Below are 16,046 nucleotides of genomic sequence, written 5' to 3' on the forward strand. Positions count from 1 at the left end.
TGCAAAGAGATAGGCATTGGAAAATTCAGGGCTATAACGTGTAGATGAAGCACTAACAGGAGGCTTTAAAATTTTCATTCTAGTGTCCTTCGTTTGGGAGAAAAATGCAAAGGTACAATACAGCTTTTCCTTGCCAATATCTCTCTTTTGCAAAGAGCTAGGCATTGGAAAATTCAGGGCTAAACCGTGTAGATGAAGCACTAAACAGGAGGCTTTTAAATTTTCATTCTAGTGTCCTTCGTTTGGGAGAAAAATGCAAAGGTACAATACAGCTTTTCCTTGCCGATATCTCTCTTTTGCAAAGAGATAGGCATTGGAAAATTCAGGGCTATAACGTGTAGATGAAGCACTAACAGGAGGCTTTAAAATTTTCATTCTAGTGTCTTTCGTTTGGGAGAAAAATGCAAAGGTACAATACAGTTTTTCCTTGCCGATATCTCTCTTTTGCAAAGAGATAGGCATTGGAAAATTCAGGGCTATAACGTGTAGATGAAGCACTAACAGGAGGCTTTAAAATTTTCATTCTAGTGTCTTTCGTTTGGGAGAAAAATGCAAAGGTACAATACAGCTTTTCCTTGCCAATATCTCTCTTTTGCAAAGAGCTAGGCATTGGAAAATTCAGGGCTATAACGTGTAGATGAAGCACTAACAGGAGGCTTTAAAATTTTCATTCTAGTGTCTTTCGTTTGGGAGAAAAATGCAAAAGTACAATGCAGCTTTTCCTTGCCGATATCTCTCTTTTGCAAAGAGATAGGCATTGGAAAATGCAGGACTATAACGTGTAGATGAAGCACTAACAGTAGGCTTTAAAATTTTCATTCTAGTGTCTTTCGTTTGGGAGAAAAATGCAAAGGTACAATACAGCATTTCCTTGCCGATATCTCTCTTTTGCAAAGAGATAGGCATTGGAAAATTCAGGGCTATAACGTGTAGATGAAGCACTAATAGGAGGCTTTAACATTTTCATTCTAGTGTCCTTCGTTTGGGAGAAAAATGCAAAGGTACAATAAAGCTTTTCCTTGCCGATATCTCTCTTTTGCAAAGAGATAGGCATTGGAAAATTCAGGGCTATAACGTGTAGATGAAGCACTAACAGGAGGCTTTAAAATTTTCATTCTAGTGTCTTTCGTTTGGGAGAAAAATGCAAAGGTACAATACAGCTTTTCCTTGCCGATATCTCTCTTTTGCAAAGAGCTAGGCATTGGAAAATTCAGGGCTATAACGTGTAGATGAAGCACTAACAGTAGGCTTAAAAATTTTCATTCTAGTGTCTTTAGTTTGGGAGAAAAATGCAAAGGTACAATACAGCTTTTCCTTGCCAATATCTCTCTTTTGCAAAGAGCTAGGCATTGGAAAATTCAGGGCTATAACGTGTAGATGAAGCACTAACAGGAGGCTTTAAAATTTTCATTCTAGTGTCTTTCGTTTGGTAGAAAAATGCAAAGGTACAATACAGTTTTTCCTTGCCGATATCTCTCTTTTGCAAAGAGATAGGCATTGGAAAATTCAGGGCTATAACGTGTAGATGAAGCACTAACAGGAGGCTTTAAAATTTTCATTCTAGTGTCCTTCGTTTGGGAGAAAAATGCAAAGGTACAATACAGCTTTTCCTTGCCAATATCTCTCTTTTGCAAAGAGCTAGGCATTGGAAAATTCAGGGCTAAACCGTGTAGATGAAGCACTAAACAGGAGGCTTTTAAATTTTCATTCTAGTGTCCTTCGTTTGGGAGAAAAATGCAAAGGTACAATACAGCTTTTCCTTGCCGATATCTCTCTTTTGCAAAGAGATAGGCATTGGAAAATTCAGGGCTATAACGTGTAGATGAAGCACTAACAGGAGGCTTTAAAATTTTCATTCTAGTGTCTTTCGTTTGGGAGAAAAATGCAAAGGTACAATACAGTTTTTCCTTGCCGATATCTCTCTTTTGCAAAGAGATAGGCATTGGAAAATTCAGGGCTATAACGTGTAGATGAAGCACTAACAGGAGGCTTTAAAATTTTCATTCTAGTGTCTTTCGTTTGGGAGAAAAATGCAAAGGTACAATACAGCTTTTCCTTGCCAATATCTCTCTTTTGCAAAGAGCTAGGCATTGGAAAATTCAGGGCTATAACGTGTAGATGAAGCACTAACAGGAGGCTTTAAAATTTTCATTCTAGTGTCTTTCGTTTGGGAGAAAAATGCAAAAGTACAATGCAGCTTTTCCTTGCCGATATCTCTCTTTTGCAAAGAGATAGGCATTGGAAAATGCAGGACTATAACGTGTAGATGAAGCACTAACAGTAGGCTTTAAAATTTTCATTCTAGTGTCTTTCGTTTGGGAGAAAAATGCAAAGGTACAATACAGCATTTCCTTGCCGATATCTCTCTTTTGCAAAGAGCTAGGCATTGGAAAATTCAGGGCTATACCGTGTAGATGAAGCACTAACAGGAGGCTTTAAAATTTTCATTATAGTGTCCTTCGTTTGGGAGAAAAATGCAAAGGTACAATACAGCTTTTCCTTGCCAATATCTCTCTTTTGCAAAGAGCTAGGCATTGGAAAATTCAGGGCTATACCGTGTAGATGAAGCACTAACAGGAGGCTTTTAAATTTTCATTCTAGTGTCCTTCGTTTGGGAGAAAAATGCAAAGGTACAATACAGCTTTTCCTTGCCGATATCTCTCTTTTGCAAAGAGATAGGCATTGGAAAATTCAGGGCTATAACGTGTAGATGAAGCACTAACAGGAGGCTTTAAAATTTTCATTCTAGTTTCTTTCGTTTGGGAGAAAAATGCAAAGGTACAATAAAGCTTTTCCTTGCCGATATCTCTCTTTTGCAAAGAGATAGGCATTGGAAAATTCAGGGCTATAACGTGTAGATGAAGCACTAACAGGAGGCTTTAAAATTTTCATTCTAGTGTCTTTCGTTTGGGAGAAAAATGCAAAGGTACAATACAGCTTTTCCTTGCCGATATCTCTCTTTTGCAAAGAGCTAGGCATTGGAAAATTCAGGGCTATAACGTGTAGATGAAGCACTAATAGTAGGCTTTAAAATTTTCAATCTAGTGTCCTTCGTTTGGGAGAAAAATGCAAAGGTACAATACAGCTTTTCCTTACCAATATCTCTCTTTTGCAAAGAGCTAGGGATTGGAAAATTCAGGGCTATAACGTGTAGATGAAGCACTAACAGGAGGCTTTAAAATTTTCATTCTAGTGTCTTTCGTTTGGGAGAAAAATGCAAAAGTACAATGCTGCTTTTCCTTGCCGATATCTCTCTTTTGCAAAGAGATAGGCATTGGAAAATTCAGGGCTATAACGTGTAGATGAAGCACTAACAGGAGGCTTTAAAATTTTCATTCTAGTGTCTTTCGTTTGGGAGAAAAATGCAAAGGTACAATACAGCTTTTCCTTGCCAATATCTCTCTTTTGCAAAGAGCTAGGCATTGGAAAATGCAGGGCTATAACGTGTAGATGAAGCACTAACAGGAGGCTTTACAATTTTCATTCTAGTGTCTTTCGTTTGGGAGAAAAATGCACAGGTACAATGCAGCTTTTCCTTGCCGATATCTCTCTTTTGCAAAGAGATAGGCATTGGAAAATGCAGGGCTATATCGTGTAGATGAAGCACTAACAGGAGGCTTTAAAATTTTCATTCTAGTGTCTTTCGTTTGGGAGAAAAATGCAAAGGTACAATACAGCATTTCCTTGCCGATATCTCTCTTTTGCAAAGAGATAGGCATTGGAAAATTCAGGGCTATAACGTGTAGATGAAGCACTAACAGGAGGCTTTAAAATTTTCATTCTAGTGTCTTTCGTTTGGGAGAAAAATGCAAAGGTACAATACAGCTTTTCCTTGCCGATATCTCTCTTTTGCAAAGAGATAGGCATTGGAAAATTCAGGGCTATAACGTGTTGATGAAGCACTAATAGGAGGCTATAAAATTTTCATTCTAGTGTCCTTCGTTTGGGAGAAAAATGCAAAGGTACAATACAGCTTTTCCTTGCCGATATCTCTCTTTTGCAAAGAGATAGGCATTGGAAAATTCAGGGCTATAACGTGTAGATGAAGCACTAACAGGAGGCTTTAAAATTTTCATTCTAGTGTCTTTCGTTTGGGAGAAAAATGCAAAGGTACAATACAGCTTTTCCTTGCCGATATCTCTCTTTTGCAAAGAGCTAGGCATTGGAAAATTCAGGGCTATAACGTGTAGATGAAGCACTAACAGTAGGCTTTAAAATTTTCATTCTAGTGTCTTTCGTTTGGGAGAAAAATGCAAAGGTACAATACCGCTTTTCCTTGCCAATATCTCTCTTTTGCAAAGAGCTAGGCATTGGAAAATTCAGGGCTATAACGTGTAGATGAAGCACTAACAGGAGGTTTTAAAATTTTCATTCTAGTGTCTTTCGTTTGGGAGAAAAATGCAAAGGTACAATACAGTTTTTCCTTGCCGATATCTCTCTTTTGCAAAGAGATAGGCATTGGAAAATTCAGGGCTATAACGTGTAGATGAAGCACTAACAGGAGGCTTTAAAATTTTCATTCTAGTGTCCTTCGTTTGGGAGAAAAATGCAAAGGTACAATACAGCTTTTCCTTGCCAATATCTCTCTTTTGCAAAGAGCTAGGCATTGGAAAATGCAGGGCTATAACGTGTAGATGAAGCACTAACAGGAGGCTTTACAATTTTCATTCTAGTGTCTTTCGTTTGGGAGAAAAATGCAAAGGTACAATGCAGCTTTTCCTTGCCGATATCTCTCTTTTGCAAAGAGATAGGCATTGGAAAATGCAGGGCTATAACGTGTAGATGAAGCACTAACAGGAGGCTTTAAAATTTTCATTCTAGTGTCTTTCGTTTGGGAGAAAAATGCAAAGGTACAATACAGCATTTCCTTGCCGATATCTCTCTTTTGCAAAGAGATAGGCATTGGAAAATGCAGGGCTATAACGTGTATATGAAGCACTAACAGGAGGCTTTAAAATTTTCATTCTAGTGTCTTTCGTTTGGGAGAAAAATGCAAAGGTACAATACAGCTTTTCCTTGCCGATATCTCTCTTTTGCAAAGAGATAGGCATTGGAAAATTCAGGGCTATAACGTGTAGATGAAGCACTAACAGGAGGCTTTAAAATTTTCATTCTAATGTCCTTCGTTTGGGAGAAAAATGCAAAGGTACAATACAGCTTTTCCTTGCCGATATCTCTCTTTTGCAAAGAGATAGGCATTGGAAAATTCAGGGCTATAACGTGTAGATGAAGCACTAATAGGAGGCTTTAAAATTGTCATTCTAGTGTCCTTCGTTTGGGAGAAAAATGCAAAGGTACAATACAGCTTTTCCTTGCCGATATCTCTCTTTTGCAAAGAGATAGGCATTGGAAAATTCAGGGCTATAACGTGTAGATGAAGCACTAACAGGAGGCTTTAAAATTTTCATTCTAGTGTCTTTCGTTTGGGAGAAAAATGCAAAGGTACAATACAGCTTTTCCTTGCCGATATCTCTCTTTTGCAAAGAGCTAGGCATTGGAAAATTCAGGGCTATAACGTGTAGATGAAGCACTAACAGTAGGCTTTAAAATTTTCATTCTAGTGTCTTTCGTTTGGGAGAAAAATGCAAAGGTACAATACAGCTTTTCCTTGCCAATATCTCTCTTTTGCAAAGAGCTAGGCATTGGAAAATTCAGGGCTATAACGTGTAGATGAAGCATATCCTACCATCTTTTACTTGTACAACTACTGGAGCTACGTTTGCCATTAATCCAGTGTCCTGTCCATCTTTTGTCCAAAGTGACTCTGGTATCTGAGATGTCATTTCTTCTACTTGGGATGGAGTCCTATTTGTCATAATGGTATGTGACATTAATTTTGATGGGGTATCTAACATGTCTCGCACTTCCTGAGCGTGATTCTCAGGTATGTCCAAGAATACACCTTCAGGAGTACAATAAATGACGCACCCCATTTTACACAGTAAGTCTCTACCCAGGAGATTGGTCGGTGCCGATGCAGCCAGCAAAAAGGAATGCTTGGTATGTAACGGCCCTATTGTAATCTCTGCTGGTTTGCTAACAGGGTAATGCTGGACTACTCCTGTTACTCCTATGGCTGGAATTGTCCTACCAGTGGTTCTCATGCCCACTGTCGAATTTATCACTGATTTGACCGCCCCTGTGTCTACAAGAAAGTTTAATGATTTACCAGCTACATTGATTGCAATTTTGGGTTCACTCCCAAGGCTTGCAATCAATTTTACTGGCTGCAGATTACAGGTATGGCCACACCCCTGAAGTATTCAAGATGATTTCTTGCAGCAGCTGGGCACTGTAACAGCTCCAGAGCTGCTCTGTAAGGCAAGTAAAAGGGTGTGGGCCCTGCAGCACTACCTGTAGTTCGCATTGTGCGTTGGAAGGCACAAAGTAAGCAGACGGGAGAAGTCAGGATAGTGCGCAAGGGCATAGAAGGGAGCGGCTCAAGAAAAGAGAAGTGGAAACAGGCAGCAAACTAGGCTGGAGAGAGACCTGAGACAAAGAGATCTAAATTATACGAGAGCCGACCAGGGGAAACACAAATTATGCAGTCAAGTGTCCCACATTTGGGGAAATCGCAGGAGCAGCACACCCAGAGTGCAATGGGTGAGCCTTGCCCTGGGAGAAGCACCTTCATGATCATAGTATCTCACCTGGCAGGTAAGTAGGAGTTGGGCTAGAGCTGGGGAGGGTTGCTGCTCGGGTACCCCCCTGTCAAGTGAAGGAGATCCAACTGAGGCAGCACAAGGGAACTCTCGAAAGAAGAACAAGGCTAGAGGAAAATCTGAGACAAAGAAATCTGACTTTTACCAGAGCTGACCAGAGGAAAGCACAAACACAGTCCCCCACTACCACAAATAATGCAGTCGAGTTTCCCACATTTGGGGAAATCACAGGGGTCAGCATACCCAAAATGCAATGAATGAACCTCACCCTCGGAGAACAATCTTCATGACCATGGTATCTCCTATGCAAAATAAGTATGATTTGGGATAGGGCTGGGGAGGGCCGCTGCTCAGGCACATCTCTGTCAAGTAAAGGAGATTCAACAGAGGCAGCACAAGGGAACTCCCATCTGGGGACAACAACTGCAGGGAGAACACATATTTTCAGATGAACATGGGAGGGCAGAAGGCTGCCTAATACTGAAGCACCCCCAAACAACAAACCAAATGCAACAACTAGTACAAGCATTCCTGGGGGAAGTTCTGCAGAAGACGGATTTGCATACGGTGATGTCATCCAAGCAGTGGGCCAAAGTTGGCTGGAACCCTCATCTGCATATGAAAAGAGAAAAGGGGTATGCAGGGCATGGCGGCCTTTTGCGGCGCTTGGATGACCCTTAGTTCGCATTAAACACCCCCACCCTCCTTCGGTGTGGGGCTCATGTTGGCTATGCCCCAGCCCCTGAAGCATTCAAGCTGATTTCTTGCAGCAGCTGGGCACTGTAACAGCTCCAGAGCTGCTCTGTACGGCAAGTAAAAGGGTGTGGGCCCTGCAGCACTACCTGTAGTTTGCATTGTGCATTGGAAGGCACAAAGTAAGCAGACGGGAGAAGTAAGGATAGTGCGCAAGGCCATAGAATGGAGCGGCTTAAGAAAAGAGAAGTGGAAACAGACAGCAAACTAGGCTGGAGAGAGACCTGAGACAAAGAGATCTGAATTATACGAGAGCCGACCAGGGGAAACACAAATTATGCAGTCAAGTTTCCCACATTTGGGGAAATCGCAGGGGCAGCACATCCAGAGTGCAATGGGTGAGCCTTGCCCTGGGAGAAGCACCTTCATGATTATAGTATCTCACCTGGCAGGTAAGTAGAAGTTGGGCTAGAGCTGGGGAGGGTCGCTGCTCGGGCACCCCCCTGTCAAGTGAAGGAGATCCAACTGAGGCAGCACAAGGGAACTCTCGAAAGAAGAACAAGGCTAGAGGAAGAACTGAAACAAAGAAATCTGACTTTTACCAGAGCTGACCAGAGGAAAGCACAAACACAGTCCCCCACTACCACAAATAATGCAGTTGAGTTTCCCACATTTGGGGAAATCACAGGGGTCAGCATACCCAGAATGCAATGAATGAACCTCACCCTGGGAGAACAATCTTCAACACCATGGTCTCTCCTATGCAAAATAAGTATGATTTGGGATAGGGCTGGGGAGGGCCGCTGCTCAGGCACATCTCTGTCAAGTAAAGGAGATTCAACTGAGGCAGCACAAGGGAACTCTCATCTGGGGACAACAACTGCAGGGAGAACACATATTTTCAGATGAACATGGGAGGGCAGAAGGCTGCCTAATACTGAAGCACCCCCAAACAACAAACCAAATGCAACAACTAGTGCAAGCATTCCTGGGGGAAGGCCTGCAGCAGATGGATTTGCATATGGTGATGCCATCCAAGCAGTGGGTCAAAGTTGGCTTCAACCCTCGTCTGCATATGAAAAGAGAAAAGGGGCGTGCAGGGCATGGCGGCCTTTTGCGGCGCTTGGATGACCCCTAGTTCGCATTACACACCTCCACCCTCCTTCGGTGTGGGGCTCATGTTGGCTATGCCCCAGCCCCTGAAGCATTCAAGCTGATTTCTTGCAGCAGCTGGGCACTGTAACTGCTCCAGAGCTGCTCTGTAAGGCAAGTAAAAGGGTGTGGGCCCTGCAGCACTACCTGTAGTTTGCATTGTGCGTTGGAAGGCACGAAGTAAGCAGACGGGAGAAGTCAGGATAGTGCGCAAGGGCATAGAAGGGAGCGGCTCAAGAAAAGAGAAGTGGAAACAGACAGCAAACTAGGCTGGAGAGAGACCTGAGACAAAGAGATCTGAATTATACGAGAGCCGACCAAGGGAAACACAAATTATGCAGTCAAGTTTCCCACATTTGGGGAAATCGCATGGGCAGCACAACCAGAGTGCAATGGGTGAGCCTTGCCCTGGGAGAAGCACCTTCATGATCATAGTATCTCACCTGGCAGGTAAGTAGGAGTTGGGCTAGAGCTGGGGAGGGTCGCTGCTCGGGCACCACCCCTGTTAAGTGAAAGAGATCCAACTGAGGCAGCACAAGGGAACTCTCGAAAGAAGAACAAGGCTAGAGGAAGATCTGAGATAAAGAAATCTGATTTTTACCAGAGCTGACCAGAGGAAAGCACAAACACAGTCCCCCACTACCACAAATAATGCAGTCGAGTTTCCCACATTTGGGGAAATCACAGGGGTCAGCATACCCAGAATGCAATGAATGAACCTCACCCTGGGAGAATAATCTTCATGACCATGGTATCGCCTATGCAAAATAAGTATGATTTGGGACAGGGCTGGGGAGGGCCGCTGCTCAGGCACATCTCTGTCAAGTAAAGGAGATTCAACTGAGGCAGCACAAGGGAACTCTCATCTGGGGACAACAACTGCAGGGAGAACACATATTTTCAGATGAACATGGGAGGGCAGAAGGCTGCCTAATACTGAAGCACCCCCAAACAACAAACCAAATGCAACAACTAGTGCAAGCATTCCTGGGGGAAGGCCTGCAGCAGATGGATTTGCATATGGTGATGTCATCCAAACAGTGGGTCAAAAATGGCTTCAACCCTCGTCTGCATATGAAAAGAGACAAGGGGCGTGCAGGGCATGGCGGCCTTTTGCGGCGCTTGGATGACCCCTAGTTCGCATTACACACCTCCACCCTCCTTCGGTGTGGGGCTCATGTTGGCTATTCCCCAGCCCCTGAAGCATTCAAGCTGATTTCTTGCAGCAGCTGGGCACTGTAACTGCTCCAGAGACGCTCTGTAAGGCAAGTAAAAGGGTGTGGGTCCTGCAGCACTACCTGTAGTTTGCATTGTGCGTTGGAAGGCACGAAGTAAGCAGACGGGAGAAGTCAGGATAGTGCGCAAGGGCATAGAAGGGAGCGGCTCAAGAAAAGAGAAGTGGAAACAGACAGCAAACTAGGCTGGAGACAGACCTGAGACAAAGAGATCTGAATTATACAAGAGCCGACCAGGGGAAACACAAATTATGCAGTCAAGTTTCCCACATTTGGGGAAATCGCAGAAGCAGCACACCCAGAGTGCAATGGGTGAGCCTTGCCCTGGGAGAAGCACCTTCATGATCATAGTATCTCACCTGGCAGGTAAGTAGGAGTTGGGCTAGAGCTGGGGAGGGTCGCTGCTCGAGCATCCCCCTGTCAAGTAAAGGAGATTCAACTGAGGCAGCACAAGGGAACTCTCATCTGGGGACAACAACTGCAGGGAGAACACATATTTTCAGATAAAAATCTTGGTCATGCTCTGGTTTCTCTTCAGAACGAACAAATCTTTCGCCTTTTACTAAAGATTTCCGTGGAGAGGAGCAAAACCGAGTTTTATCTCAATTTTTGCATGCCCCATCTTTTTGGGGTTTCTTTTATCGGTTTAAAGATAGAATGAGTGTGCTTTAATGTAAGCTCATTTGCATAGAAATGACAGTAAATGTTTGTTTCTTTTCAAACAGAACTTTCTTGACCATGCTACTTGCTTGAAAGATCTGGGAGCACATGGAATACAGTACAAACCATGCTTATAGCAAGGAGAAGACAGGTAAGAAATCTGCTTTCTTTCAAATTGGGCGCTCACTTTGATCTGAATGAGGACTGCTGGCACGGCACTCAGGCGACAGGTGGAATCTTGGTCATGCTCTGGTTTCTCTTCAGAACGAACAAATCTTTCGCCTTTTACTAAAGATTTCCGTGGAGAGGAGCAAAACTGAGTTTTATCTCAATTTTTGCATGCCCCATATTATTGGGGTTTCTTTTATCGGATTAAAGACAGAACGAGTGTGCTTTCTTGTTAGCTTTAATGTAAGTTTATTTGCATAACAATGACAATAAATGTCTGTTTCTTTTCAAGCAGAACTTTCTTGACCATACTAATTGCTTGAAAGATCTGGGAGCACGTGGAAAAGAGTACAAACCATGCTTATAGCAAGGGGAAGCCTGGTGAGAAATCTGCTTTCTTTCTTTCAAATTGGGTGCTCACTTTGAGCTGAATGAGGACTGCTGGCATGGCACTCAGGCGACAGGTGGAATCTTGGTCATGCTCTGGTTTCTCTTCAGAACGAACAAATCTTTCGCCTTTTACTAAAGATTTCCGTGGAGAGGAGCAAAACTGAGTTTTATCTCAATTTTTGCATGCCCCGTCTTATTGGGGTTTCTTTTATCAGTTTAAAGATAGAACGAGTGTGCTTTAATGTAAGCTCATTTGCATAGAAATGACAGTAAATGTTAGTTTCTTTTCAAACAGAACTTTCTTGACTATACTAATTGCTTGAAAGATCTGGGAGCACATGGAAAAGAGTACAAACCATGTTTATAGCAAGGGGAAGCCTGGTGAGAAATCTGCTTTCTTTCTTTCAAATTGGGTGCTCACTTTGAGCTGAATGAGGACTGCTGGCATGGCACTCAGGCGACAGGTAGAATCTTGGTCATGCTGTGGTTTCTCTTCAGAACGAACAAATCTTTCGCCTTTTACTAAAGATTTCCGTGGAGAGGAAAAAAACGGAGTTTTATCTCAATTTTTGCATGCCCCATCTTATTGGGGTTTTATTTTATCGGTTTAAAGATAGAACGAGTGTGCTTTAATGTAAGCTCATTTGCATAGAAATGACAGTAAATGTTTGTTTCTTTTCAAACAGAACTTTCTTGACCACACTAATTGTTTGAAAGATCTGGGAGCACATGGAAAAGAGTACAAACGATGTTTATAGCAAGGGGAAGCCTGGTGAGAAATCTGCTTTCTTTCATTCAAATTGGGTGCTCACTTTGAGCTGAATGAGAACTGCTGGCATGGCACTCAGGCGACAGGTGGAATCTTGGTCATGCTCTGGTTTCTCTTCAGAACTAACAAATATTTCGCCTTTTATTAAAGATTTCCGTGGAGAGGAGCAAAACTGAGTTTTATCTCAATTTTTGCATGCCCCATATTATTGGGGTTTCTTTTATCAGTTTAAAGACAGAACGAGTGTGCTTTCTTGTTAGCTTTAATGTAAGTTTATTTGCATAACAATGACAGTAAATGTTTGTTTCTTTTCAAACAGAACTTTCTTGACCAAGCTACTTGCTTGAAAGATCTGGGAGCACATGGAAAACAGTACAAACCATGCAGTATCACAAGAGCCTTTATTTGATCTTTCATGAAGATAGAGCAGAATTGAGGACACGTCAACAATTTCTGCCAAAGGTGGTTCATCTTTCCACATGGTGCCTTTGGCCACTGACACCTTCGTTGAGTCAAAGTCTCTGGCTGTGGTCAGAACTTTGAAAATTTATGTCACCAGAACGGTACAGATTAGGAAAACAGAGGCTCTGTTTGTCCTGTATGCTCCCAACAGGATTGGGTGTCCTGCTTCCATGCAGACCATTATGCGCTGGATCTGTGGTAAGATTCAGCATGCTCATTCCACGGCAGGATTGCCGTTACTGAATTAGGTGAAGACCCATTCTACTAGAAAGGTGGGTTCATCCTGGGCAGCTGGTCGGGGAGTCTCGGCATTGCAACTTTGCCGAGCAGCTATTTAGTAAACACTTTTGCTAAGTTTTACAAGTTTGATACCTTGGCTGATGATAACCTCAAGTTGGGTCATTCGGTGCTGCAGAGTCGTTCGCACTCTCCCACCCGTTCAAGAGCTTTGGTATAACCCCATGGTTCTTAATGTGACCCCAGCATCCTCTAAGTCATATGAGAAAATAGGATTTTAATACCTACCGGTAAATCCTTTTCTCTTAGTACGTAGAGGATGCTGGGCACCCGTCCCAGTCCATACTGTGTCTGCAGTTATTACTTGTGGTTATACACATGTTGTGTTACGGTTCTGGTCAGCTTTTTGCTGCAATTGTTCATGCCGTTGGCTTGTGTTCTGTTGAATGCCACGTTCTGCGGCATGCTTAAGGTGTGAGCTGGTAAGATGCTCACCTTAGTTTAACAATAAATCCTTTCCTCGAAATGTCCGTCTCCCTGGGCACAGTTCCTATAACTGGAGTCTGGAGGAGGGGCATAGAGGGAGGAGCCAGTTCACACCCTTTGAAAGTCTTAAAGTGCCCATGTCTCTTGCGGATCCCGTCTATACCCCATGGTTCTTAATGTGACCCCAGCATCCTCTACGGACTAAGAGAAAAGGATGCCCTTGTGTACTATCCTGACTTCTCCTCCCGTCTGCTTACTTTGTGCCTTCCAACGCACAATGCGAACTACATGTGGTGCTGCAGGGCCCACACCCTTTTACTTGCCTTACAGAGCAGCTCTGGAGCTGTTACAGTGCCCAGCTGCTGCAAGAAATCAGCATGAATGCTTCAGGGGATGGGGCATGGCCAACATGAGCCCCACACCAAAGGAGGGTGGGGGTGTTTAATGCGAACTAGGGGTCATCCAAGCACTGCAAAAGGCCGCCATGCCCTGCATGCCCCTTTTCTCTTTTTATATGCAGATGAGGGTTCCAGCCAACTTTGGCCCACTGCTTGGATGACATCACCGTATGCAAATCCGTCTGCTGCAGACCTTCCCCCAGGAATGCTTGTACTAGTTGTTGGATATGGTTTGATATTTGATGGTGCTTCAGTATTAGGCAGCCTTCCGCCCTCCCATGTTCATCTGAAAAGATGTGGTCTCCCTGCAGTTGTTGTCCCCAGACGAGAGTTCCCTTGTGCTTCCTCAGTTGAATCTCCTTAACTTGACGGGGGAGGGGCTGCCCGAGCTGCCACCCTCCCCAGCCCTATCCCAACTCATACTTATTTTACATATTAGATCTCTTGATCATGAAGATTGTTCTCACAGGGTTAGGTTCATCCATTATATTTTAAAATAGGAAGGTACAAATTACATATTTGAATTGCATCTATGTGCTGGATTCAAATGCCCCCCCCCCCTTCCTTTCTCAATTGTGCCCGTCAGCAGCTATTCTAAGGTTGCTGCCAATGAGTGTGACACATTAATTTCTTCTGTGGGGTACACTGGACTCCACAAGGATTCACATTGGGGTGTAGAGTAGGATCTTGATCTGAGGCACCAACCGGCTCAAAGCTTTTGACTGTTCCCAAGATGCTCAGCGCATCCTCCTCTATAACCCCGCTTCCATGAACAGGGAGCTCAGTTTGTAGTTGGTGCCTTCAGTAGCAGGCCACTTAACAGGGGCCTGCCTCAGGCAGCCTATTCTTAGCTATTAATTTTGACAAGAAAAGAAGAACTTGTTTTATGAGAATCTACAAGGGCTGCAGCAGGCTAGGTCTAATAGACATCTTTACTGCAGCTTCATCACTCCCAGCGGCGCTGTATACTCCCGTGCCCTGGTTGCTGGGTCACTGCAGCGGAGGCTCCGGTTTCTTCCTAAGGTCAGTCACACACACACCGCCCTTCCGGATCACGAGGCCGCTGATTAAGGGAAGCGTGGCCGTAGGGGGTGGGCCGTGTGCGCACTGGGGTGGACACTGATTACTGGGCAGCCGCTCCACTAGCCACCAGGTACAGTTAAGGAGCACAGGTCTGGGGGTTTTTCTCCTATATTAACCCAATTTTGTACTGCCCGCAGCGCATTGTGATAGGTAATAGGGCCTGATTCAGGTTGGATTGCAATCACAATAAGCGATCCAACTGCAAAAATTGCTAAGATCATACGCATGTGCCTGCATGCGATCGCCTCTGCCTGTCAATCGGGGCAGGGGGGGAGAGTGGGGTCAGCAACACTCCATTTCCAAGTCACGGATGGAGCAGTGCGGGGGCAAGGCTTCAAAATGGGGTCTGCAATGGAGGAGACACAGGGGGCGTGGTCACAGCGGCTGTATGACATCACATTCAGCCGCTGTGATCACAAAAATGGTGGCGGCTTCCTGCGCGCACATACAGTCTGCACCAGCAGGAGGCTACACCATTGTTTATGATCACGCTGAACTGCAGTGCGACTGCAATTACAGCATGGTCAAGAAGGGAGGTGTCATACTGGGTGGCCATGCCCTGTCACTGTGCAGGAGCCAGCACCGCTTACACACTAGTCCCCGGGTGCAGCCCCCAACCCCCGGGACACCCGGAGCAATAAAATGTAGATTCAGGCCACCAGGCCACGCCCCTACCTATGAAATCATGCCTCCTTTTTACCATTGCGCTGCTTATTTGCACGTACTGCATTACAATCTCCCTCGCCACCTCTCTGGGTGTCACCAGTGATAGTGACACCTCTGCCATGCTTGTAGCAGCTGGTCCAAAGATCTATGCCTCAAGCCCTGAGTGTTTGGCCCTTGTGACTTGTTGATCATCATAGCGAAGCAGATGCTTACAGAAAACTGCAGGGGCTTAGATTGAAAATAAAAAAAATTGATGGGTATAAGGTAGAGAGGAGCGGGTTCGGTTCTCCGAGAACCGAATTCCCCACGAACTCCACGTGGTTTACACTGGTCTGAGGCAGGCTCGGTTGTTCCCGCCTGACTCGGAAAACCTGAACAAGGGAAAATGTCATCATCCCGCTGTCGGATTCTCGCGAGATTCGGATATTATATATAGAGCTGCGCGTTGCCGCCATTTTTACTCGTGCATTGAAGAGAGAGCGGAGAGGACGTGGCTATGTTCTCTCAGTGGAAATCTCAATATTAGTGCTCAGTATCAGTGGTTACTTATTGCTGCTCAGTAATACTAGTAGTGTGTCTCTCTTGCTCAGTGTCAGTTCTCAGTAGTATCCTCATCAGTGCTCAGTATCACTGCTCATTGTCTTGTGCTGCATTGTGGTGCTCAGCATACTACAGTACATTACTAATAGTCCAGTGCTGCATCTTGCTGCTCAGTGTCAGTTCTAGTATCCTCATCAGTGCTCACTATCACTGCTCATTGCATTGTGGTGTTCTATATACTACAGTAATATAGTAACATATAGTAACATAGTTTTTGAGGTTGAATAGAGGCAAATTGCCCATCGTGTTCAACCTGTTTTAAGTTGTGATGATTCTACATACTTGCTGAATAATGTTTTATGACTAGTTAGCTACTAAAACTCATGTTACCCCCGGATTAACCATGTTGATATTTTAAGTATTATAACCTTGGATAGCTTTTTCA

General features: G+C 44.1%; 11 non-coding genes and 1 pseudogene across 11 annotated transcripts; 5 read left to right on the plus strand and 7 right to left on the minus strand.

Annotated features, from left to right (window-relative positions):
• Positions 1 to 6,523: 6,523 nt before the first annotated feature.
• Positions 6,524 to 6,665, minus strand: LOC135000088 (U1 spliceosomal RNA; annotated as a pseudogene).
• Positions 6,666 to 6,817: 152 nt separating this feature from the next.
• LOC134999607 (U1 spliceosomal RNA) lies at positions 6,818 to 6,981 on the minus strand. Its single transcript, XR_010201686.1, has one exon. It is a non-coding gene; the product is annotated as a U1 spliceosomal RNA (small nuclear RNA).
• Positions 6,982 to 7,652: 671 nt separating this feature from the next.
• Positions 7,653 to 7,815, minus strand: LOC134999375 (U1 spliceosomal RNA). The gene has a single exon (XR_010201480.1). It is a non-coding gene; the product is annotated as a U1 spliceosomal RNA (small nuclear RNA).
• Positions 7,816 to 7,967: 152 nt separating this feature from the next.
• LOC134999742 (U1 spliceosomal RNA) lies at positions 7,968 to 8,131 on the minus strand. Its single transcript, XR_010201816.1, has one exon. It is a non-coding gene; the product is annotated as a U1 spliceosomal RNA (small nuclear RNA).
• Positions 8,132 to 8,802: 671 nt separating this feature from the next.
• Positions 8,803 to 8,965, minus strand: LOC134999424 (U1 spliceosomal RNA). The gene has a single exon (XR_010201523.1). It is a non-coding gene; the product is annotated as a U1 spliceosomal RNA (small nuclear RNA).
• A 153-nt stretch (positions 8,966 to 9,118) lies between these two features.
• LOC134999754 (U1 spliceosomal RNA) lies at positions 9,119 to 9,282 on the minus strand. The gene has a single exon (XR_010201828.1). It is a non-coding gene; the product is annotated as a U1 spliceosomal RNA (small nuclear RNA).
• Positions 9,283 to 9,953: 671 nt separating this feature from the next.
• Positions 9,954 to 10,116, minus strand: LOC135000072 (U1 spliceosomal RNA). The gene has a single exon (XR_010202109.1). It is a non-coding gene; the product is annotated as a U1 spliceosomal RNA (small nuclear RNA).
• A 144-nt stretch (positions 10,117 to 10,260) lies between these two features.
• On the plus strand, positions 10,261 to 10,376 carry LOC134999493 (U5 spliceosomal RNA). Its single transcript, XR_010201572.1, has one exon. It is a non-coding gene; the product is annotated as a U5 spliceosomal RNA (small nuclear RNA).
• A 270-nt stretch (positions 10,377 to 10,646) lies between these two features.
• Positions 10,647 to 10,762, plus strand: LOC134999484 (U5 spliceosomal RNA). Its single transcript, XR_010201564.1, has one exon. It is a non-coding gene; the product is annotated as a U5 spliceosomal RNA (small nuclear RNA).
• A 286-nt stretch (positions 10,763 to 11,048) lies between these two features.
• LOC134999500 (U5 spliceosomal RNA) lies at positions 11,049 to 11,164 on the plus strand. The gene has a single exon (XR_010201579.1). It is a non-coding gene; the product is annotated as a U5 spliceosomal RNA (small nuclear RNA).
• Positions 11,165 to 11,438: 274 nt separating this feature from the next.
• On the plus strand, positions 11,439 to 11,554 carry LOC134999555 (U5 spliceosomal RNA). The gene has a single exon (XR_010201633.1). It is a non-coding gene; the product is annotated as a U5 spliceosomal RNA (small nuclear RNA).
• A 275-nt stretch (positions 11,555 to 11,829) lies between these two features.
• On the plus strand, positions 11,830 to 11,945 carry LOC134999576 (U5 spliceosomal RNA). The gene has a single exon (XR_010201654.1). It is a non-coding gene; the product is annotated as a U5 spliceosomal RNA (small nuclear RNA).
• The last annotated feature ends 4,101 nt before the right edge of the window (positions 11,946 to 16,046 follow it).

The sequence above is a fragment of the Pseudophryne corroboree genome, unplaced genomic scaffold, assembly GCF_028390025.1.
Source record: "Pseudophryne corroboree isolate aPseCor3 unplaced genomic scaffold, aPseCor3.hap2 scaffold_150, whole genome shotgun sequence".
Taxonomy (NCBI): Eukaryota; Metazoa; Chordata; class Amphibia; order Anura; family Myobatrachidae; genus Pseudophryne; species Pseudophryne corroboree.